This window comes from Pleurodeles waltl, chromosome 1_1 (genome assembly GCF_031143425.1).
Source record: "Pleurodeles waltl isolate 20211129_DDA chromosome 1_1, aPleWal1.hap1.20221129, whole genome shotgun sequence".
Lineage (NCBI taxonomy): Eukaryota > Metazoa > Chordata > Amphibia > Caudata > Salamandridae > Pleurodeles > Pleurodeles waltl.
The window spans coordinates 893,525,968-893,551,486 of NC_090436.1; positions in this window are offsets into that span (position 1 = coordinate 893,525,968).

Consider the following 25,519-nt stretch of genomic DNA (forward strand, 5'->3'; position numbering starts at 1 on the left):
ATGCCCCCCCCAGAAATAGTGGTGCACATGTAGAGTACACATATGCCCAAGTGGCATGTGTGTGCTTATTGCACTTAAAAAAATCGTTTTGGGGTGCTTTTTTGGGGTCAAGCTTGCTAGTGCATGCACTTGCACATGCGTCTTGCATGCAAGATAATTTTGTGTTTAGTGAAGGGTTTGGAGCCCGCCTGTCGCTCACCATTTGTTGGTTTGCGTGGCACTCTTCTTTACAGCCTCGTAATTCATCAAGGCACATCTGGCATAATTTCCGGTCGTCTGTGTGGAGCAAGGATCAAGCACTAATTGATTTCACTTAATTAGTCCCCACCCACTGCTCCTGATGTGATCCAAGTACTATTTTGTTCTAACTTCCGGTGCCCCACAAACAGAAGGCTTGTGGACTGACAAAAACATGCCCAGAAGGACAAACAAAATTGTAAAGTTGTATTTTTTTAAGCTAATTTCATTTTATTTTGTTGTCGTCTTTTCTCAGTTTCCACTCATGTTTTCTTGTTTTTGCTCGTAGGTGCTGATGTCAAAACATGACTATTAACTTGTCTGAAATATGCAAGACCCATTGCATTGCAAATGCTTGTTTAAGTTGCACATGGTTACCATCAGCTTGAAGTCGATGGTAATTGCATTTCCTAAATGCCAAATTCGCATTTAGGAAATGCTTTGTACATCTGAATGGGAATCACAAATAGGTAATACCTATTTGTGATTTCCTGTTCAGAGGATCACAAATTGTGATTTCTACTGGGTAGAAATCACAATATTGCGATTCCCTAAAAGGCCTTGTGCATCTGAAACGCCCATTCTGCATTTTTTAACGGCATGAAATAGAGATTTAGACCATTAAGAAATACAAAATGGCTGGACATCTGGCCCATTGTGGCCTATGCCAGTAGGAGCCTGTCTGAAGCAGAACATGCCTACTGTTAGCCGGAGAAGGAGTGTCCAACTGTAGTGTGGGCCTGCAAATATTTTCTTGTGTTTCTCTATGGAAAATGTTTCACTATCATGACTGACAACCAGGCGTTGCTCACTATCTTTGGAAACCCAAAGTCTAAGATGCCCCTTTGCATTAAGAGGTGGGGGTTGCAACTGCAAGAGGATGACTACATGATTGTACACAAGATGGGGAAGGACAAAAAAGCTGCATACTACTTTTCACAAGTGCCGCTACAACGCCACAGTTCAACATTCAAAGACGCTGAAGAGTATCTTGATTTCATTGTGTGGTCCAGCACACCAGCATCTCTATCCAGTGAACAGATTATTGCTACCAAGGCAGATAAAGATATGCTCACCCTCAAAGACATCATTACAACCCAATCTTGGAAAAAAAGTCTTTGACCTTTTGCTGATGATGTTGAAATCCAAGTTCGAAAATGTACAGGATGAGTAATCTGTCACTCAAGAGGGTATCATATTGAGAAGCTCAAGAAATGTCATACCTGAGAGCCTGGGGCAGCAAGTCAACGAGCTAGCCTATGAAGGACATTGTGGCACTGTAGCCACCAAAAAAGCCCTAAGAGACCGAGTGAGGTTTCTTCACCTAAATGAACGAATTGAGAAATAGCTAGATGTGTGCCATCTTTGCAAATGTTTATCTCCCAAGCTGACGCAGCATCTAGGGAAGATGTGTGACCTCCCTGCGCATGCCTGGGAGAGAGTTGCAGTTGATTTCTTAGGTACCCTGGAAATGGACATCATTTCATGGTAGTCATTGAGGGATACTTGTGTTTTCCTTTGGTGGAAGTCACCTTCTTACTCCACAACCGGCGAGAGCCTTGCCTTCTTGCTACTTGGGAGAGCTATCGGAACCAAACTACCACAGTGGACATCGAGCTGATCGATGAATGCCGATAAGGTTAGTTTCACGGATGCTTCTCAAAAGTGCAAAAGGAAAACATATGCTGATCAGTGCTGACATGCCCAGGAAACAGTGTTCGAGAGAGGGGACTTAGTATGGGCAAAAAGAAACAGAAGCAAAAAACACACACTGCATTTGCTGTGAACAGGACTCATGGTGACAGGTCATTGTCCCGTAAAATCCATCACACGGGACTCGTCACACTTAAAACATATACATCAGTGTTTGTCAGCTCCTGAGATTGCAAGCGAGGAGACCCCACCTGAACATCCAGATCTCACACCTGATCTATGCCCTCTGTGCCCGGTGAAGGTGCCCTCAACTAGCTCAAACCACCTGATCTGAGAGATCAGTGCAAGCACCTCGACGGCTCAGTAAGGTAATATGATGCTAATGTTGTTTCTACATTTTATTTAAAAAGATGGGAGATATAGTGTTTTTTTAAATCATGCATGTTAGGACCCTTGAGGTCCTGGGTGGACTCTAAAGAGTAATAATGTAATTGAGTGGGCGGTATTAAGGTGTGGTTATAAAGGTTATGACGTAATGCGCGGAGAGCGAAATAGTATGTTGAAGAATAAAGACGTCTGTTACAGAGTTCCGTGTGTGGAGGAAGCTACAGATATCAACAGTACCCTGGTGCTATGAACAGTCTATGGCCAGTAGTTACAAGAAGAATGGTAAGGATGAGCCAGGGCTTCTTAGTGGTAGAGCTTGTAGCATGGTTTTTTACCACGAACCATATGGTTCAGTATATTCATCCTTGCCCGCTTCTTCCACTGTGCTTTACTCAGCTCATAAAATGGAACTGCAGTGTTATCAAATAATGATGCAAAAGGCATGCTGAACGTAAGACACCCAGAACATTCTGATGATCTGTGATATTCTGCAATATGGCTAAGTTCACCATCAACTGCAATCTATTTTCCTGAGCACACTTAACTTTGTCAGAATTTCTGAAGTCAGATCCTTGATATGAATAAAAAAAAACTTGCAAGCCGATTTTTGGTGGATCATAAAAGCCAAAGCAGTAAATAAAGATGCTTTAAAATTCTATATTTGTCTTGTCCCTTCTGCTGTGTTTCAAAGACAGAGTTCAAATATCAGGCTATTTCTTGTGCTGCTTATGTTTTTTCTCTCATTTTGCAGTCAGAAAGAAAAGTAAAGTGAATTATAAGACAATCCTGCTGGGGTACATGAAGTGAGAAAGGCTGTGGGGTGTCATTTTTGTCTTTTATAATACAACATTTAAATACCTGTAAGTAAACTATGGGGGTCATTACAACATTGGCGGTAAAAGCCGCTTACCGCCGTGCAGAAGACCGCCAACACACCGCCGTGGCCGCAGAAATCCGCCACAGCTATTATGACCCACATCGCGAAATCCGACAAAATTCAGACACCCACACAAGTCCGCCACACCAAAGGTCAGTGATAAACTGGCAAAAACAAAACCTCCACCGTCACGCCAACAGAAATACGCCCATGCTATCACGACCCACGAATCAACCGCGGTATTCCATTGGCGGTACACACCGCCGCGCTCAAAATACACACACATCTCCAAAACACAGCCACATTGGACAATTCGAAAGACACACACCTGAGACACATACACACACCACTCCCACACACTCAATTCTATATAAAACACACACCCACATCACCCACAAACCCCTACGACAACAATTGAGAACGAAGCACAGTGAGAGACACCACCATCCACAAATAGCAGCCACAGACACTCAACACCATCACCCACACTACTTCCAAGCACAACACACCACACACCACTACATATCACCACACTTATCACCACATACACCACCCCACACATCACCTACACCACCCCATGGCACGGCAAAGACACCCCAGGTTCCCTGAGGAGGAGCTCAGGGTCATGGTGGAGGAAATCGTACGGGTAGAGCCACAGCTATTTGGCTCACAGGTGCAGCACACCTCCATAGCTAGGAAGATGGAGCTATGGCGAAGAATAGTCAACAGGGTCAACGCGATGGGACAGCACCCAAGAAATCGGGACGACATCAGGAAGAGGTGGAACGACCTACGGGGGAAGGTGCGTTCCGTGGTCTCCAGACACAACATCGCGGTACAGCGGACTGGCGGCGGACCCCCACCTCCTCCCCCACAACTAACAACATGGGAGGAGCAGGTCTTGACTATTCTGCATCCTGAGGGCCTCGCAGGAGTCGGTGGAGGAATGGACTCTGGTAAGTCAAATCTTAACTATCATATCCCCCACCCTACCTGCATGCTATCACATACCCCCACCCTCGCCCCCACCCCTATCACTCCAACTCCTCACAAATGTACCAATATCACAAACCACCCATCCCAACACCAAGCCCTGCATGCAAAAACAAAGCATGGACACCCATCACTAAAGCATGCCCACTGCACATACCCATAACACCCCCCTCAACCATCATCACACAAGCCCACACACAGGAATGCTAGCACTGGGGTACACGGTCACCCACCCATTGCACACCATGAAACACACAGATGCAATAATCATGCCTTTCCAACCCTGCAGGACCACTACCCAACGTCACCAGACAGGAGGGTTCAGACATCTCCACCCCACCCCACCCACAGAAGAGGCCCACAGTGATGACAGCAGCTCTGTCCACCTGGATCTAGATGACCAGCCCGGACCATCGTGGGCCTCGGGACAGTCGGTTCCCCTCACACAGGCACAGGCCACCACAGACCTTCCACCCTCTGGTAACACCAGCACAGCACCCACCCAGCGGGCCCATACCTCTGTCCCCAGGACACGTCAATCAGCTGTGTGTCCACCACTACAGGGAACCCAAGATAACCCACCACTCCAACAACAACAGGGACCTGGGGGCAGTGGTAGTGGGCACACGGTCCAGGGGACGGAGGCACAGGACAACAGGGGAACTGGGAGGGCTGCTGTGCGGCAGGGGGCGGACAGGCCTAGGGAACCCACTCTCCACGAGGCCCTCTCCTCCATCATGGGAGCATACCACCACTCCCAGGAGACAATGGCAACGTACTGGCCAAGTTTCACGAGACCCAGCGCCTGCAGGAGGAACAGTATTTGGGCTTCATGGAGGAACTCAGAACCATCAGCACCGCCCTGGGCACCATCGTAGGGGTGCTGAAGGAGATACTGAACACCAGGAGGGACACTGTGGCACTCCAAGGGACCCCTGACACTAGCCTGGACGATGAACTGCCCACCACCTCCGCCGGCGCTAGTGGACAGGAGGCACCGCCACAGGACCACCACACCAGCACCCCACCCCCCGCAGACGGAGAACCACCCGCAAGCGGTCCCTGAGAACCAGGAACAAGACAGAGCACGATGCCAAGACCCCCGCAAAGAAATAAGACCACCCTGATTGTCATCCTACTGTCCCACTTTGTAACCCTGTCCATATTGGAACTGCCCCAGATCCACTTCCTATGCCCATATGGGCAATGCACCTGTGAGACTAATAGACTGGACTCTGCCATGGACATTCCTCCACCATCACCCCTCACCATTTTACAACCCCCCTCCAATATTTAGCACTGCAATAACACCCTTGAAGCACAAAACAACCTGGAGTCAATCTGTGATTTAGAAAATGTGTATTAGCAATGACAGTGACAAAATGCGTTCTCAAATGTAATGTCAACATACCTATGTCACACATCTCAAGTCCATGAGGAATCTAAGCAGATGACACACGTTGGAAACCACACATGTGAAACCGTAATGGAAATGTGCAGCTCAGTTACCAAATACTGGTTGAAATCGACAGACAGGATAGAGGTTGAAGTGTGAAAGTATTTGTAGTAGGCAGGAATGTATTCTCACCTGTGTGTCACTGGAAATATTGCTGGATAACTGAGTCCCTGTTGTCAATGTGTTCTTCCTCTGCTTCCTCCTCATCACTGTCCACAGGCTCCACAGCTGCCACAACACCGTCATCTGGACCATTCTCCTGCAGAAAAGGCACCTGTTGTCGCAAGGCCAAATTGTGAAGCAGACAGCAGGCCACGATGATCTGGCACACCTTCCTTGGTGAGTAGAATAGGGAACCACCTGTCATATGGAGGCACCTGAACCTGGCCTTCAGGAGGCCGAAGGTGCGTTCGATCACCCTCCTAGTCCGCGCACGGGCCTCATTGTAGCGTTCCTCTGCCCTGGTCCTGGGATTCCTCACTGGGGTCAGTAGCCATGACAGGTTGGGATAACCAGAGTCCCCTAATAGCCACACCCGGTGCCTCTGGAGTTGATCCATCACATAAGGGATGCTGCTATTCCGCAGGATGTAGGCGTCATGCACAGAGCCAGGGAACATAGCATTCACCTGGGAGATGTACTGGTCTGCCAAACATACCATCTGTACATTCATGGAATGATAACTCTTCCGGTTCCTGTACACCTGTTCACTCCTGTGGGGGGGGGCAGAGCTACATGGGTCCCATCAATGGCACCTATGATGTTGGGGATATGTCCTAGGGCATAGAAGTCACCTTTCACTGTAGGCAAATCCTCCACCTGAGGGAAAACGATGTAGCTCCGCATGTGTTTCAGCAGGGCAGACAACACTCTGGACAACACGATGGAAAACATAGGCTGGGACATCCCTGATGCCATGGCCACTGTTGTTTGAAATGACCCACTTGCAAGGAAATGGAGCACTGATAGCACCTGCACTTGAGGGGGGATTCCTGTGGGATGGCGGATTGCTGACATCAGGTCAGGCTCCAACTGGGCACACAGTTCCTGGATTGTGGCACGGTCAAACCTGTAGGTGATGATTAAATGTCGCTCCTCCATTGTCAACAGGTCCACCAGCGGTCGGTACACCGGAGGATTCTGCCATCTCCTCACATGTCCCAGCGGACGGTGCCTAGGAAGGACAACAGCGACCACAGAGTCAAACAACTCAGAGGTATGTACCCACAGTCTACACAGAACACGAATCATAATCCAAAAAGTTGCCTGTATGTGTGTTGAGTCTAGGCCTAGGTATGTGTGACGCACTTAAAAATGAACCCATGTGGGACCATGAAATGGCGGCTGCCTGACCTCTAAACTGGGACAATGGGATGTGAGGTAACTGCGCTGGCGTTGTACACCGTCGCGGTAGGCGGTCGAAGACTGCGGCGCAATGCTGCATTGGTCAACATTGGACCCTATGGGTCCCAGGAGCCAATGACGAAGTGCGCCGGCAGTGATGGTACGCACCGCCGTGGACGTCACCGCTGTGGACGTGACCGCCATTTTCTATCTGTTCAATCACTCGATACCTGATCTTCGACAGGAGAGGACCTACACTGCAAGTGCTGCTGTGACCTCTGTCTGGAAGAGACAATGGCTTGTGCGTCTGGGGAAAGGGCCCCTGCCTTCACTGCAGAGGAGTTGGAGAAGCTCATGGACTGGGTCCTCCCCCAGTACACGCTACTCTACGGTCCTCCAGACCAACAGGTAAGTACACAGGGAGCACGTTGTATGGGCTATGCCTGAGTGGAGAGGGCTGGTTGTAAGAATGAAGGGGGCACAGTTCTGCGTGCATGAAGGACTGTGAATGCATGTGCCACATGGCAAGGGTAGGGATGTGGGCCACTCACTTCGACGGTGCAGTTGCTAATGACTTCTCTTCTTCCCCTGTACATTTCATTTATGTCAGTGCCCACCAGAAGAAGGATATTGGCCGTGCCATCGCCAAGGATGTCCGGACCCTGGGGGTCCACCACAGACGGAGCACCCACTGCCGTAAAAGATGGGAGGACATTCGCCGCTGGAGCAAGAAGATGGCGGAGGCTCAGCTGGGGATGGCCTCCCAACGTGGGAGGGGTGCCTGTCGCACCATGACCCCCCTGATGTTCCGGATCCTGGCGGTGGCCTACCCTGAGTTGGATGGGCACTTGAGGGCATCACAGCAGACACAAGGGGGTGAGTACAACATCATTCTGCGGACTTTGCACGCAGTGAAGGTGTCTGGGTGGGGGAGGAGGGCTGTGGGTTCCCCTAGGCCAGGGCGAGTTCCGTAGGCTAGGCCCCTCCGTAATGCAGGCCATGTGGCACTCCACCCAACCTCTGTAGAGTGCCAAGTACAGGTATACATGCCCGTGTCATCTATGTGTGCAGATGTCGACCATAGCCATGTAGGCCATATCCCAGGTACTGCATCTGTAGAGCCCAACAGCGCGGCGTAGTGCAGGGGGCTGCTGTGTCTGTATTGTCCGCCAACGGTAGTGGTAAGCCATGCACTCAACCTATCTTTCTTCTGTCGTCGTCCCCCTTTTTGTGGTCTCCCTGTTCTTGTGTGCATCAGCATCATTAGGCGGAGGTACAGTGGCACCGGAGCACGAGGGAGCTGCATCCCACATGGCCATGGAGGGCCACACCACGGACTCTGAATACACCAGTGGGACGGAGGGCGAGGGGAGCTTCACGGCGGTCACAGGATCTGCAACCAGCGACACGGACTCGTCCTCCGATGGGAGCTCCCTTGTGGTGGCGGCAAAATCTGTGCCCCCCACTTCTACAGGTACAGCCGCCACCCCCCTACCAGCACCGCCCTCCCAGCAGCCCCTCAGCCTTCGCCCCGTGCCCGCTCACCCAGGAGGGTGGGCATCACCTTCACCCCAGGCACCTCAGCCCCTGCCCCTGTCACCTCTGCTGCCCTCAGTGAGGAGGCCATTGACCTCCTCAGGTCCCTCACTGTTGGGCAGTCTACCATTTTGAATGCCATCCAGGGTGTAGAAAGGGAATTGCAACACACAAATGCATTCCTGGAGGGCATTCATTCTGGTCAGGCTGCCCTTCATCGAACCCTGCAAACTCTGGCCTCAGCAATGATGGCAGCCATTGTCCCTGTGTCTAGCCTCGCCCCCTCCAACTTCCTCCACCCAGACCCAATCCCCTGTACCCCAGCCTATCCCAAGCACACCATCAGACCAGCATGCACACACCTCACCACACAAGGGAAGCTCAGGCATACATAAGCACCACACATCCCACAGGCACTCACGCAAGCATCACACACATACAGACACACCAACATCCACTGCGTCCCCCTCTTCGTCGTCTCCCTCCTCCCTCCCAGTGTCGTCTACACTCTCACCTGCATGCACTACCACTACAGCCACTACGTCCCGCACCAGCACACCTACCACCACACCCGCTCAGGTACACTCACCTCCCCCACTACCATTTACACGTCCCCTGTGTCCTCTCCCAGTGTGTCTGTGACGCCCCCTCTCAAAGTACACAAACGCAGGCACACACCCACCCAACATACATCCAGCCTCCAGCGCATGCACCTGCACCCAAAGCCACAAAAGTTACACCTCCTACAACCACTTCCTCTTCCTCCACTCCCAGACCCCTCCAGCTACCCGTCCCAGTGTTCCTAAGAAACTTTTCCTGACCAAGCTTGACCTCTTCCCCCCCCCCCCTCCAATTCATAGGTCCCGTACTAGCACCTCAGCCAAAAAATCTCCTGGACCAGTGGTGCCTGTTGTTACAGGTATGTGGAGTGCACCAAGCACCAGGGCAGCCAGTGTGACACGGAGCCACAGCACAGCCAGTCCCCCCCACCCCTGTGAAGCACCAGAAGTTGGACAGTGCCCGGCGGGAGAGGGGGAAGCCTCCAGCCAGCAAAGCCGCTCGCAAGGGTCCCGGGGGGAGTGTCGACTCAGCTGTGACTCCTCCCAAGGTGGGGAAGGGGCAGAAGAAATCGCCAAAGTCTGGGAGTAGCAGCACGGCGGAGAAGACCGCCATCATCCCCGCTGCCCAGGAGGCCACCGCCAGCCCAATTGTCAGTGGCCAGGAGGCCACCGCCAGAGTCAGTGCCCAGGAGGGCAGCCCGATCGTCACTGGCCAGGAGGCCACTGCCAGAGTCAGTGCCCAGGAGGGCAGCCCGATCGTCAGTGTCTAGGAGGCCACCGCCAGAGTCAGTGCCCAGGAGGGTAGCCCGATCGTCAGTGTCCAGGAGGCCACCGCCAGAGTCAGTGCCCAGGAGGGCAGCCCGATCATCAGTGGCCAGGAGGCCACCGCCAGCCACAGCCCAGCTGCCCAGGAGGGCCCCGGCAGCCACAGCCCAGCTGCCCAATGAAGGACAGCCAGCCCCAGCCCAGCTGGGCAATGAAGGACCGCCATGGCAAGCACCGCTGAACAGGGCAAGCACCGCTGAACAGGTCAGAAACTGCAAACTCATGCACCGCTGAACAGTGCAAAGACTGCCATGGCAAGCACCGCTGAACAGGGCAAGCAGCGCTGAACAGGTCAGAAACTGCAAACTCAAGCACCGCTGAACAGGGCAAGCACCGCTGAACAGGGCAAGCACTGCCGAACAGGGCAAGGACCACCAACTCAAGCACCGCTAGCCCATGAGCGGCAGGGGCAGTGACGCAACTGGGACCGTCACGGGTGAGTGATGCACTCTGGGCACCAGTCCCCCTCCAGAACCAGTGGAGACATGCATCCACTCCGTCTGTCCTGCACAGGATGAAGCACTCTGGGCACCAGTCCCCCTCCAGAATCAGTGGAGACTGTTATCCACTTGAGAGACTGTGGCTTTGCACTCCCCAGGATGGTACAGTGGGCAACCCACCCACTGTAGAGACTTGAGATACTGTGGCTTTGCACTCCCCAGGGTGGTACAGTGGGCAACCCACCCACTGTAGAGACTTGAGAGACTGTGGCTTTGCACTCCCCAGGATGGTACAGTGGGCAAACCACCTACTGTAGAGACTTGAGAGACTGTGGCTTTGCACTCCCCAGGATGGTACAGTGGGCAAACCACCCACTGTAGAGACTTGAGAGACTGTGGCTTTGCACTCCCCAGGATACATCAATGGGCATGGAGCCCTCTCGTGGATCTGGCATGGTGCACTCATCCGGCTGAGGTGCCCCCCCTTCCCTTCCCCCTGAGGTGCCTGTTGTATTTGTATCTGATGCCCCAGCAGTGTTCTCTCCGTTTTGATCAGGTATCTAGTGTGGGCCTCGCCCATGCATTTTGGGCCCAGTGGTCCACGGACAATGACTTGTGCATTACCTGCACTACTAATCGTGGTGTATATTTTGTTTAATGTGAATATATATATATATATGTAGATATTTGGTTACTGTATTTTGATATATTACAATGGTTCCACTCATTTCCTTTTGTCTTTGCATTCTTCCAGGGGGGTTGGGGGTTGTTACTGTAATGTTTGAATATGCATTGGTGTGTGTGTTGTAGTGGGTGAGGGTCGGGTGGGGGTGGGGGTGTTGCGTGTGTGTGTCCCTGTCTTTTGCCTCCCCCTCCCCTATGTCGTAGGTGCAGTACTCACCGTTGTCTTCGCCGCCGGCGTTGATGATCGTCGTATAGGAGCAGGAAGACTAGTGCAGGAAGAATATGGAGTTCAGGCTCCATGGTGCCCTCCTTCCTCGTGGGATGTGTAGAGGTGAGCGTTTTCCCTTTGGAATGGCTGTTTCCGCCGTGTTTTTATCCGCCCCGGAAAAGATTGGTAGGTTGTGATACTGTGGGCGGTACTTTGTCTCCCGCCTGTCTGTTGGCGGTGACCGCTGCGCTGTTTGTCTGTACCGCTGTGGCGGTCGGAGTGTTAAAGTGGCTGTCTTTGTTGGCGGTTTCCACCAGGGTCATAATTCCCATTGTTTTACCGCCGGCCTGTTGGCGGTCTTACCGCCCCTTTAACACCGTCCGCCAGGGTTGTAATGACCACCTATGTGCATTCAGCAGTTAGGACAGCAAAAATGAAGTACATTATTCGGAATGTGATAAAAATAGTTTAGTAGGATCAGAACAAATCAAGAAACTTTACTTGATATGCTAAAATAATAAATATTCACTGAAACCCGATTTCCACACATTATCATTTGTATGCAATATAGTCTGATCAGTAAAACTGTTTGTATGTGCATATTTAGGGCCTGATTTAGATCCTGTCAGAGCGAATACTCTGTCGCAAACATAACAATATTGGTCTGCCGTATTATGATCTCCATATAATGGGACCTTAAAATTGCAGATGTGATATCTGTCACGTCTGTGACTGAGTAACCCCCTCCGCCAGGACCTAAATCAGGCACTTAGTGACCATTTTAATAGAAAATGTGCTGTCTGTAAATGTCAAATGGCTACCTCACAATGCTTTTTTTCAATTAAAAGATCACCCGCCTCATGTCCATTAAAGCTAGGTGGGCTGTGAAAGTTTGTCATACTAAAAAGTGGGCTGTGGTTCTAAAATGTTTGGCAAGCACTGCCTTATGGCTCTGAGGCCCCTTATACATCTAAGCATGCCCCACCTGTGCTGTGGAATCTCCACTTGTGTAACATTCAGCATCAGATTAAATTCAAGGCCTGGTACATTTTTGACAGATCTACATATGGTCTTGCCGTGTCATTTGTGATTGGTAGGGTAAATATACTGTGGCCCTTTTGTATTTTAGCTTTACTGTTCCTCATCTTAGGAATCGGGACATAGACTCTGACACCCTTAGTTGTAGTGTAAAAGGCAATTTATTAGGACAGGTTTGCTTATTATGATACACAACAATATAACCACAACTTGAATGATACCTTTATCTTAAAACTTGTAACTCCCCTTTGTACATTCTCACTTCAATCCACCACGTATCCTTGCACACCCAATTTCCCCTTTCATTCCCACACATCCCCTTTTCCTCGTACCCCCTACCTGACTCGGGCCTCCCCCCAGTCTGTCATCCTTCATCTGCTTGTTTTTCCCCCTTGGAAGGGTGGACAAGCCCTTCCCCATCTACTGCTCACACCAAGCAGCCTGCCCTAAAACTGGCTTTACCATCCCCCCAACCTCGTCCGACTGCGCCCAAACCCCTCCTTCATCCCTGTTTGCTTGTAGGGCGGGTGGGTGGCCAAACTTCGCGCAGCGTGACAGCCAGTGCCAAAGAGGCCGATCGTTCCACCCCCACCCTCTTTTATCCTAACCCTAAAGACCCTCCCCACCTTCCCCAGCCTATCCTCTCCCACGCCGTCGTCTTCAGGCCCCGAATGTTCCTGAGGAAAGACTGGACTGTGTCCAGCTCTCCTCGCGGCCCCCACTTTCTGCCTCTATAGCCGCTGCTCATTTCTTCACACGTTAACTAAACTAATTACCTAAAATTTGATTGTTTGCATCTGTGAACAAGGTAGTGACCAGGATGAATCTTTGATGCCAGTTCAGAAACTGAATTTTGTAGTACGTTTAGCAGTACTACAATAGAACTTCTAATTACTAGAAAGTACTATTTACTAACCTACATGAAGACGCCTATACCTCCAACTCTTCTAACTTTTATGTCTGGAAATCTCTGTCCTTACTACGGAGATCTCAACAAATGTAGGTACATGCTTTAGTAATAAATGTTTGAGGAGTAGGGAGAGTGGCCAAAATATGGGGAATACCTTCTACAGAGACACAGACCAGGTGCATACTGAGGGGAAGTATGGTTCCATAGAGGTCTGTCTGAATAGATGGTGGAGTGAGGTCTGCATGGATGGAAGGGCGAATGAGGGTGGGAGGAATGGAGGAGGGAGTGAGATCTATAAGAATGAAAAAGCAAGTCAGAGCTACTTGGATGAATGAGTGAGGGCGGCAGAAGTGGTAAAGTCAGCAGGAAGGATTCAGGGGTAAAGAGATGGAGGAGTGAGTAAAAGGTGGAGATGGGAGAGGAAGTTAACACATCATGTAGATGGGCAGTGGCGTAAGTCTGAACAGCAGCTCTCTGATCCTCAACATGCCAAACAGTAGCCCCCCCAGGCCAGAGCTTGTAGGTGTTAATAGGGACCCTTCCAGGGCATAGAGGTCACTACCAGACAACTACAAGAGGAGCAGGTCCGGCCAACGCCCGCAGTATCAATTCTTTAATTTTCAGAGGTAAAAAGTGCAGACTGCAGTTTTAAAAATGTGTTATTGTGGGCCCAGGGGATCTGAGTTAATGCCCCAATCCTTATGCAGGATAATGGCTGTGCCTGAGGTCATGTGACCGAGATCAATAAAGATTGTGACGGAGCCTATTACATTCATTTCCTCACCAACACAGCTACTGGAGTGTGCGTCCATCATTTACTGCACACAGCATGGCCCCACAGCCTATATCACAGAACATGCCAGTCAGGCTACATAACAACTAGCGATGAGGGCAAGTAAGACCCTGTGTGCTGCTGCTCCTTCTCATCAGCAGCAACGCCCCCACACAGCAACCTCCTGGTGTGCTGCAGGCAATGTTTCACCTGAAGTGAGTGTTGAGCGAGATACACTTTGGCCCGCCTTACCTCTCCTGCCAGCTCCAACTACACAGAGGCACAACAGGACATGCAAGGCTGCATGACCTACTTCCTGCCACTTGTTTGCTCCTTCGAAGTCCCTCACAACAGAACTTAACACACACATGCCTCAGGCTGCATAGGAATTTCTGTAAGCCCACATAAAGGAAGGATGGTCACAGCCTGCTGACCTGCTCCAGCCCAGGGTTAGTGCACCATACCGGTGCTACACTACCCCTGAAACCAGGGCATCTCCACCCAACCAGTGCCCACAAAACTCCCAAGGCTGAGGACATGCGCCACCCTGCAACCAAAGCCACATGTAGTCCAGCGCTCCACCACCCATCTTTTTGACCAAGCTCCATTAATTAAGGAGGTCCATCAACATGGAATCCATTCCCACCATCAAACTGTTTGTGGTGGCTGGCACCCTGTCCAGCCAGGCTGCCAAATGGAGAATGTGGGCCAAGAGACTCAAAATGTACTTCACAGCTGCAGGAGTAGAGAATGACAGATGCTGGCCAATCCTCCTACATGTGGCGGGAGAGGCAATCTACAAACTCTCCAAGAACATGGTTGAAGCAGGATTACCTCACACCTACAACAACTTCAAGGCGGCATTAACAACACACTTTAAACTACTGGCCAACCCAGATTATGAACAGTTCTGGTCTGCCAGGCCTGCAAGACCCCAGTAATTCAGTTGATAAATGTTATGTCCGCCTCCAGGAGCCGGCAAGCATGTGCATGCTCCCCGATGAGAAAGATGAGATCAGGGCACAGCTTATCCAGAGTAGTTCTTCCATAAAGCTAAGACAGCAAATACTACAAGTCCTGGCAATGATCATGGCAGACATCCTCATGCTGGGGAGATCAAAAGAACTGTCCTAGTCCACGTTTGCAATGCTTCATAAAAACAGAATCAGTCAATCACGTCATGCAGATTTCGTCATGTGGCACGAAATATCGCTCATAACCCACCCAAACTAACAAGTCCTGTTGATGGTGCGGCAGAGCAAACCACAAACAGGAGACTGCCCAGCAAAAATTTGGGAAAATTAACCACTAAGCAAAAGTTTGTTGCTTCGTCCACCACCATGAGGCCCAGTGAGAAAAGCCTTCAATGCCACGGAGACTTCATCCACACTGATGGAGGACAAAGACATGGATGACAGCACACCAGAAGGGGTGGTTCATGTGATCTATGCAATAGACCTGTCACAGAAGTGCGTCCAAATGGCACCTCGCTGCCAGATCCTGGTGGAGGGCCAATCCCCCCACGGCACTCATAGACATTGAGGACATATTTATCAAAGGGTTGCACTGCTTTTGCGCCATGCAATGGGGCGCAAAAGTAACACAACCATAAAGTTTGATTTATCAAGACATGCAAGGCCACTGTCTGTGGCCACCCATGGCCCGATCAGAGAGCTACAAACGGAAAATGGGCCACCGTACAGTGGGCAAAAACTAGCTAACGACGTCATGTCCCTAGGAACCAAACACCACTCCTCCACGGCTCCAAGCCAACTGGAAAGTTGAGAGGTTCATATAGACACTAGCCAAAACCATCCACATCACCCAAACTGAACAGCAGTATGTGGAAAAGTCCATCTATGCCTTTCTGCTTTTCTCAGAGCCTACTGATTAACTCCCCACGCCACAAAAGAGTTTGCTCCCAGCACCTCATGTTTTGTCTGGAAAGTTGAAGAAGCCATCACCTATTCCTCTGCATGTGCAGAGGAGGCCCCAACAGTCAACCAAGCACCTCACAGGCGAGCAGACCAAAACCAACATGCCTCCTGATGGAGGAGGGTCAAACCTATCAGCCTGCAGGTCTGGGACAAAAGTACTAGTTAAAGAGCGACACCCCGGAAGCAAATTCCAACTTTCATTTGAGTGGTAGCCATGGCAAGTCACCCACATTAAAGGCACTATGTTGTCTGTGTGGAGACGGACACATAGGGTGTCATTCTGACCGCGGCGGGCGGCGGTCGGCGCCCGCCATGCGGTTACCGCCGAATGACCGCACCGCGGTCAAAAGACCGCAGCGGTCATTCCAACTTTCCCACTGGGCCGGCGGGCGACCGCCAAAAGGCCGTCCGCCGGCCCACCGGGAAAGCCCCTGCAACGAGGAAGCTGGCTCCGAATGGAGCCGGCGGAGTTGCAGGTGTGCGACGGGTGCAGATTGAAAATCTTTGTGGGGCCCTGTTAGGGGGCCCCTGCACTGCCCATGCCAGTGGCATGGGCAGTGCAGGGGCCCCCAGGGGCCCCTCAACACCCGTTCCCGCCATCCTGGTTCTGGCGGTGGACACCGCCAGAAACAGGCTGGTGGGAAGGGGGTCAGAATCCCCATGGCGGTGCTGCAAGCAGCGCCGCCATGGAGGATTCCCTGGGCCAGGGGAAAACCGGCGGGAAACCGCTGGTTCCCCTTTTCTGACCGCGGCTTTACCGCCGCGGTCAGAATAACCCAGGAAGCACCGCCAGCCTGTTGGCGGTGCTTCCGCCGCCCTCCGCCATGGCGGTCATGGACCGCCAGGGTCGGAATGACCCCCATAATCTCATGGAAGGCATCGTTTTTCAAATTCTTCCACAAGTCACCAAGGGAAGGCAAGTGGTTACAGTAGGCAGGACATAGTAGACTGCATTCCAGACCACTGGCCAGGAAACAGCGATAATGAAGAAAGGCCGCAGACCCCTTTCCAGGCCAGAACAGAGACAACAGGAGGCACACCCTCTCTGCCACTGGTATGAACCTCTCACCCCTGCAAGAAGGCCCATGAAGAAGCCTCAAGAGGCACTGCCTCAAGCACTGAAGGGGTCCAAGCCAGTCAGCCGGGGATGACGTTTGCCTCGCTGCAACCTCCGGAACAATTCTGCCCCCTTTCAGAGGTTCCAGGATTATGCAATGGACTCACAAAGGGTAAAGAGGACAGTTGCATTTGTCTTTGTGTTTTAAGCCACTATTTTGTTTCTGTCTTTTTCATTTAAATGTAGTAAAGGAAGACTTTAGGGGCATATTTACAATCCCCTAGCGCCATCTTGCGCCGTCCTAACATCATTTTTTTACTCTAAGGCAGGGTTAAGGATGCCTTTCTACCCACTGTATTTACAAAGTGGCACAATGACGGTCCATGACATTGTAGGGGAGCTCACAGGAATCCGCTGGTCCCCCAAGATGGACCTAAGATCAGGGTATCACCAGATCCTGTTAGTACCAGAATCACGTCACGGCCCAGTGTTTTCCACTCACCTCGAATTGAGATGGCACAAATGCGCACCTGGGAATAGATAACAGACAACACTCAAAGTTTATGTATTTAATCACCAAGAAAATGTAGTTTTTTGTAGGTTATTGTGGTAATTACAACAGCTGTATCTGCCATAGCTACACAATTGCAAAGGGCTTCACAGCAAATTTTAAAAGTTGTCATTGCACAGCCCTGCTGAAGGAACAAACAGTGCTGCCAGAAGGTGGTAGTCACGCTCTACTAAAAACCTGTATGTGCTGTGCTACTGCATAGAGCAACAGGGATGACTACTAAAAACCTGTGCGCTGACTGCTGCACTTTACTCTGCCGCCTTTAACAATACGCAGTGTTACAGGGCCCAAAGGAGGTCTCCCTTAGGGAACTACACAACACACCATAAACACAGGACCAGGCTGTCTGCCACCTGGTCTCCTGTAAAGACATTTGTTCAAATTGTGCTCATGACCTGTTGCTGTAATGATGCCCTATAAATATGTTTAGTTTTGCTGGATGTTGCTGTGCAGATGGACCTTGCAGCAGCAGATATACACAGATTTTATGGTAATGTGTTTTATGCCACATTTTTGTGGCATTTCAATGGCAGGCCTGTAAGGTTGTTAACCCACATGCCATGTCTGTCTTGTGAGTTTAGTACAGAGTAAACTCAGAACAGACCACAGGGATCCAATTATACTACACATGTATCAGCCTGGTAGCCACAGTTTACAGGCACATAAACTGGTGAATTGGACCAACATCATCTTTTGCTAAAGCTTACACTGACAATGTCAATCTTTCTATACTTTTAGCAATATCTATCACTTCCAATAGTTTAGGATTACAACAAGCTAAAAATGCATTCCTGAATGTTTTTGACTTGCAATAAAATCCAAATTGATTTCTTACGTGAGTATCAATGTTTTCTCTAAATTCACAAATCGCTGACAAACCTCTCAAAGTAACTATGAATTATTCGACAGATTCCTGTCCATGTAGTTTTCTTTTTAAAAAACCTGTAATGCTCAAGCAGCACACTTGGTTCCTCCATAAAATATTTCTATAGTCTGCATACAGTCTCTTTAAAAACATCCCATGCTGAATTCTCTCCAGTTTGTCCATTAATTTGCAGAAGATATTTCTTGACCTGCTTTTCCAAATAATCCAAATAATAGAGCAAATTTCCTGTCCGCGTGAAAATTCTTACCATCAATGGCTACCAGTAGGGTGACCAGATTTTTAAAATCCAAAACCAGACATTCCACAAAAACAGAAGTAGAACCAGTAGCGTAGCTAGGTTACCATGGGACCTGGTGTAAGCAAGGTAACTGGCCAGCCTCACTAGGATGATGTTACAAAAATTGGATTGTTGTTGTACTGGAGTGTGAACCTTAGTCAATCAGCAACCACAATCCCAGTCAGGGTAAGTGTCAGGCAAACCCTAAATTAACCTTTGCTCTCTCTCTCTCTCTCTCTCTCTCTCTGATAGGGTTGGCACAGAGCAATTAGGCTTCACTTGGAGGCAATGTGTAAAGTATTTGGGCAACACGTCAAACAGTAAAACTGTGAAAACACCACACAAAATGATTCCACACCAGGTTAGAATAATAGTTCTGAATTTAATAAATAAAACAGGACCAAAACAACAAAAATCTAATTTGCAGAACTTGAGTTATGAATTTTTAAAGAATAAATGATAAAATAGCACTTAAAAGCAAAAGGCACCAACCAGGGAAAGCTGGTCGTGCACGGACAAAGTAAAAGATTTGAGCCGACCGCGATGGAGCGAAGGCCAGCTACAAGCATCCAGTTTGTTCTGCTGAACTAAAGTACCTTAAATCTTGGTTGCGGAGCATTGCGTGGATCCGAAACACAGGTGAGTCAAGCAGCCAAGATGATGCATCAGTTCTGAGATGCAGTGAGGCTGTGGTGAAGGTCTTGTTGCGTTGTTGTTGTGGATCCTGTCAACGGGGCTTGCGATGTAAAGGCCAGAGTGAGGGATGCGTTGAGCAGCTGAGGCAATGAGTCCCTTCCTATGAACACAGTGGTGGCATTGCTGAGCTGTAGCGTCGCCATTGAGGCTACTGCCGATGAAGGGTGTAAGAAGCTGGTGTTGAGGAAGGCGTTGTGCAGTACTGGCTCCGAAGGTGATGCGCCAGTCCCAAGATGTGGAGAAACAAGCTTGTTGCATCGAGTGCTGTAGGCAGCAGTGAAGCCCAGGAAGGCAGGAGTCCAGCAAAGCCACAGTTTAGCAGAGTGGCAGTCCTTCAGCATCTTCCTGGCAGACTCTTCACAGGTCCAGAAGTGTACTGAGTAGGTGGTGTCAGTGGTCCAGTACTTATACCCATTTAGGCCTCTGAAATAGTGAAGATCTCAAAGACAGGCTTTCGAAGTATTCAGAGGTCCTGCCCTTCCTGCCCTGGCTCCAGATTCGCTACAGGGGGTATGCAGCCTTTTGTGTGTAGACAGGACACAGTCTATTCAGGTGTAAGTGATGCTGTGCCTAGCTCCTTTTTCCCATCCTCCCAGGATGACCCATCTAGTCACATCTAAGCTCCCCTTCTGTGTGGGTGTCTAGAGGCAATACAGAAAGCCCAGCTGTCACCCATCCCAGACAAGTGATCAGATACAGACAGCAGTGACCTGTCAAGCACTAACCTGTTCATCCCATGGAGAAACAATGCTAACCCAAGTTTCTTGTTCCCAACTCCACCTAGACGTTCTGTGCCTCCCATTTTCTTGTATGTGATCGCCACAGGAACATTGCGGGTAAAAGGGGATGGATGAGAGACAGACAGAAACGGACGTCACCTGGCAGGATCAGGATGACTAGTGGTTGTCTCCAAAGAGCAGATATCTGCTATGATGAATTAAACATTTAGTAAAATCACACTTTTCATGTGACCGATATACTAAAACTACTCTTGGCCAATTCCCACAAACTAGGTGTACCTGTCAGGGTCCACTTTACCGCTTTTGACGGATCTCCAAGAAACAGTATGGAACCTGCAACAAGATACAATATTTAGGTAACAAAGAGTTCTCCAACTATGGAAAGGGTCCACGCTGTGCACTTCCTGTATAGAATGCCGTTTTTTTAGAGCATTGGGGCTTAACCGGAGGACATGGACCCAAGTCCTCCAAAAAGATGCACTAATAAAGAAGAGGTAAGGTCCCACTTGGATAGACAGGATTTTGAAACATCAAAGTACCAATAGTTCGCTGATTTTGCAAGAATGAGATTACACTGAGAATTGTAATTGCTCCACTTCGGGTTTTATTGCAGAGAACAAGTAACTCTCAATTAGGTTGCAGCAAAGGGGGATCCCACACAAACGAAGAAACTCAGCCAACATGTGTTTCGCGCTTCCGGCGCTTACGCCAGGGCTTTCTCAAGGCTGAAAGAAAAAGAAACAGACAACGACTGAAAAAGCCGACTGGAGGAATAATTAAACTAATTTGTGATAAAGGGAAAGAAAAATAGAGCCAAAAAGTGAAAACCCAGAATCCATGGGAAAAAACGTTCAACACTGCGGTCTGGTGCACATGCAGCTTATTACAAGTGATTGGAAAACCAAGAGAGACAAGAAAGAAGAAAAATTAAGGAATGATGGGCATAAAGGATTGTGGTTACAATTGTTATTACATGTGCCCATACGAGTTAAAAGGTGTGAGATATATTAAGGAAGATGAAGGAGTACGGGAGAGGGCATGCCAAGATGGTCTACAAAGTATAAGAGAAAATGTGCGACAAGTAATTGTCAATGGAGTCAAGGATTGAATGGTGTCCCAAAGGTTAGGAAGAAAAAAGAAGAATATAAATAATTAGTTTATATGTAAATATAAGGTTGAACGTGATCTAGAAGCCCTATTAGTGGTGCCGGTCCTAAAAATATTAGTAAGAGTGGGAAAGTAGGAATAAAGGAGTGCTGAAAGTGTCTTCCGTTGTCAGGGATAGCTTTGAAACACTTCATATGGTTCCAAACCTACCATGATATGTAGATCAAGTTCGGCTTGCACAGACAATCAACTGTATAAGAATCAATTCATATGGTAAATCTGCAGAATAGATAAATGTACATAACATTGTGACATCTAAAGAACATGAGCTAACCCATGAATACAACTAAACCAAAATCTATATATATCTATATGTCTATATTCGAGAAAAAGAACGAAAATACAAGTAGTCACTATTATGTGAGGGCACTCAAAAAAATCCATAACGAGTATGCCCCTCAATTACAAACAACAAGACAGTTCGGGAAGGCTAATTATTAATCCTATAGGAGCATGTCAAGAGTAAAAAAGGTATACCTGTAGGGAAAGTATAACAAAGATGTGGGCGTAATTAACAAGGGAGAGGCGTTAAATATGTTAGAAAAGGTAACCTGACTAGGGGTTACCTTGGATAAGTCTGATAGCGTCTGAAATTAACATGGCGTAAGGGTTGCTAAGGCAAAACCCCTGTCTCACCTGCTTGTAGTTGTTGCACGCATAGAGTGCAGGCATTCACATCCGTCGCCGTATATGTTAAGAACGAAGGTGGGCGCGCCGGCAAAAACACTGCTTTTTATTCATGTGCAGTGGGATGTGTGTCCTACCTCAATGTTTTAGAGGTAGAGACAGGACTAAGAGTGCCTGACTTCGTAATGAGTCTTAAACATGGGTAAATGGCGCCATATTGGATTTTAGAGAAAAACAGCGCCATCTTTTAAACAATGTCATTCTCGTCCAGAATAAAGGACGAGGTGAGAGAATAAGCAGGAAAGAATCTTTAAAGTAAAATAATGGAACTATTATGAAAAAACACCAATCTAATACAATAAAGAGCAGTGTTTTTAGAAAAAGGTGTAGTTAAAAAACCTTGCACTGTACCATATTGCAAAAAAGTCAGGAAAGTGACGGCCCTTGTCAAGGGAAGACACCGATTGAGAGTGCGCTTTTTAGGGAGTAAAAAAGAAAAAGTTATGTAAACAAAAACAAATGCCTTAAAAGGTGTGAGTTATGAGCAGGAAGATATAAAAAAAGAACATAGAGAAAACAATTAGAGAAAAAGTGAGAGAATAGAAAATTAGGAGATAAAGGGAAACAATAAAAGACAGGCAACAGAGATTGTTTAAGACGTATGGAAAACAATGAGCTCATAATGGTAATGGAACATAGATAGTGCTTTACATTAGCCAATTATGCCATTCATAATCTTTGTTGAGTCCATTGTTAAAAGTGTTGTATTTAATTATCAATCGGCTTTTCTCCTGGCGAAGTCGTACTGCAGTATTACCACCTCTTGGGGAAGCTAAAATTCGACGGAGGCCACAGAAAGTGAAGATACGTTGATGAGCATGACATTCTGCAAAGTGTTCTGCTAGTGGTGCCTTCATATCCAATTTCTGAATGTTGCGAGAGTGTTCCTGAATCCTAGTTTTGAGCGGACGTGTAGTGCTGCCAATGTAGGTACGATGGCAAGGGCACCATAATGCGTAAACCAAGTTAGTAGTTTCACAGTTTATGAAGTTCTTAATATGGCAGCTATGGTCATTTATGATGGTACTTCTGGATTTGGAAAGGCCCAGCTTGCAGATAGAGCATTTGCTGCAGGTTCTGTGCCTCCCATTTTCTTGCATGTGATCGCCACAGGAACATTGCTGGTAAAAGGGGATGGATGAGAGACAGACAGAAACGGACGTCACCTGGCAGGATGAGGATGACTAGTGGTTGTCTACAAAGAGCAGATATCTGCTATGATGAATGAAACATTTAGTAAAATCACACTTTTCATGTGACCGATATACTAAAACTACTCTTGGCCAATTCCCACAAACTAGGTGTACCTGTCAGGGTCCACTTTACCGCTTTTGATGGATCTTCAAGAAACAGTATGGAACCTGCAACAAGATACAATATTTAAGCCTGCTATAGTATCTACATGTATTCCCACCTTGTTCCCAAGTCAATGTGGTGCCACTGGAAGTCATACCTAAAGTGTTTCAGAAATTCAGTGTAGGTCTTTCTCGTTGGGTCTTGATGAGACTTTCTAAAACACAGTTACACGCAATCATAGACATATAACAGGCGATAAAGAATAAAAAGTATTTAGATTTGTCAAATATTCAGGGATTAATCAGCGCAGTGTGGTAGTATCGGAAAGAACACAGTTTAGAGTTTTAACCACACTGAGAGCATAGGATTAATATACTAAAGCTCACTTTTGTATGTAATTGGTGTCATCACTGTTACATCACAATGACAATTGAACATGGAAATAATAGACCTTTGATTCATGTTTTGAAACTAGCGTGTGCCAAACACTGAGTGTTCTTTATCATAGGCAATGATTGGTTCATAGAAATGGTACATAAAACTCAACTATAACAAACATGCTCATAGTACATTGTTAAAATACCAATTGTCGAACACACGCTCAAATCTGCACTGTCATTGCAAGATAACAACAAAGAGCATTATTATTCAGCAGATAGCATGCCCAGCGTCATTATTTAGGCCCGCCTCCATCCTGTGCACCATTTTTGCACGGGAGGATAAATAAGGTGCTAGGGCCTTGGAGTCATTTTTTGGGGCGGGAACTCCTACCTTGCATTCATTGACACAAGGTAGGTTCATGCATCCAAAAAATGACTTTAACTCTATAAATATGGAGTTAAGGTTGCGCTGAATTAGCATAAAAAAAACAACGCTAATTCAGCGCAAACAGAGTATAAATATGCCCCTAATCTGAGTCATGAGGATGCCACAAGCTTAGGCACGTAGTTGACACGTGCCCCGGATTCCTACATGTGTTCTAAAGCAAGCATTGGCCCAAGTAAACATTTCTTAAAGGCAACAACAATGGTTGACCCACGCGACGGCAAGTGATTTGCTTTGAGGTACACTTTACTAAACGCCAGATGTGGGTTCTGGAGCATATTCTGGTTTGCAGGCCCGACAGGACCAAATGGCTAAAGTCAGAAAATGTCAACTTTCTAAAAGTGGCATTTTCTGAATTTTAATTTAAAATCTGACTTTCCCATAAGTTGTGATTTAAATTTTGATTCCAGAGACACCAAACTCGAAATGTTTATCTCTTCCACATTGCAAATTAGACTTATGAGATGTAATAATGTAATCCCAATGTTATCCATGTCTCTCATGTGTCTCATGCATGTATCACATGCAGGTTTGAAACTAGTGCTTTCCTCCCCTCACCAGGCTTGTGCAGAGTCTTGTGAAGCCGCAAAGACAGCTGTGGCACGAGACTCCGAAAGGAATCTATGGCGCGTGTGCCCAGTGGTGTTTGATGGCAGTTGGATCCATTCTAGCTATCTGCCGGTCGCTGGGGGACACGCTACGTGTTGACTTGAATTTAAGGCCAAATAAAGAAGAAAACCAGCTTACCTTGTGTGCGATCTTGTTCTTTGGAAGACACAACACGATTTGGCGATGAGCAGAACAGGATTCATGCTGTCAGCGTGTCTTCTCAGTGGCCCATCTCTGACTTATTTCTCTCTGCGGAACCGGTGGGCGGAGTCGGAGGAGTGCAGAGATTAATTTCTGGTGCCTTAAAGGGGCAGGCTCTTAGAACTTCTTAAAGGGGCAGGGTCCTGATTTGAAAGCTGCTGCCTTGTTGGAGCCTCGAAAAGGCAGACTCCTGGAACTTCTGTGCAGGAGCCTTAAAGGGTCAGGCTCTTGATTTTAAAACTGCTGCCTTTCTGAAGCACTTAAGGGGCAGATTCCTTGAGCCTCATTGCTGGAGCCTGAAATGGACAGGCTCCAGGATTTAAAGCTGTTCCTTCCTTTAAAGGGACAGATTCTTGATGTACAGCTGCTTCTTGCCTGCGTGGTGCTTCGTGGAGGAGTATTCCTTGTGCGAAAGTGTTCCCTGCCTGCAGGTTTATTGGAGCTCTCCAAGGTACTGCTAATACAGGAGCATTTTGCTGGAGACGGTGTGAGAGCCTGTAAGAGGAAGTTTCACTGCTTCTTACACATCGTCAGCTGGCATCCTTGGTGCTTGGTTAGAAGTCGCATAACTCTGTACATTGGAATTTGCAACTGCGGTTGAGGCTCTGGATCTTCATGAGACAGTACAGGAAACTGGGATGTCGAATGCA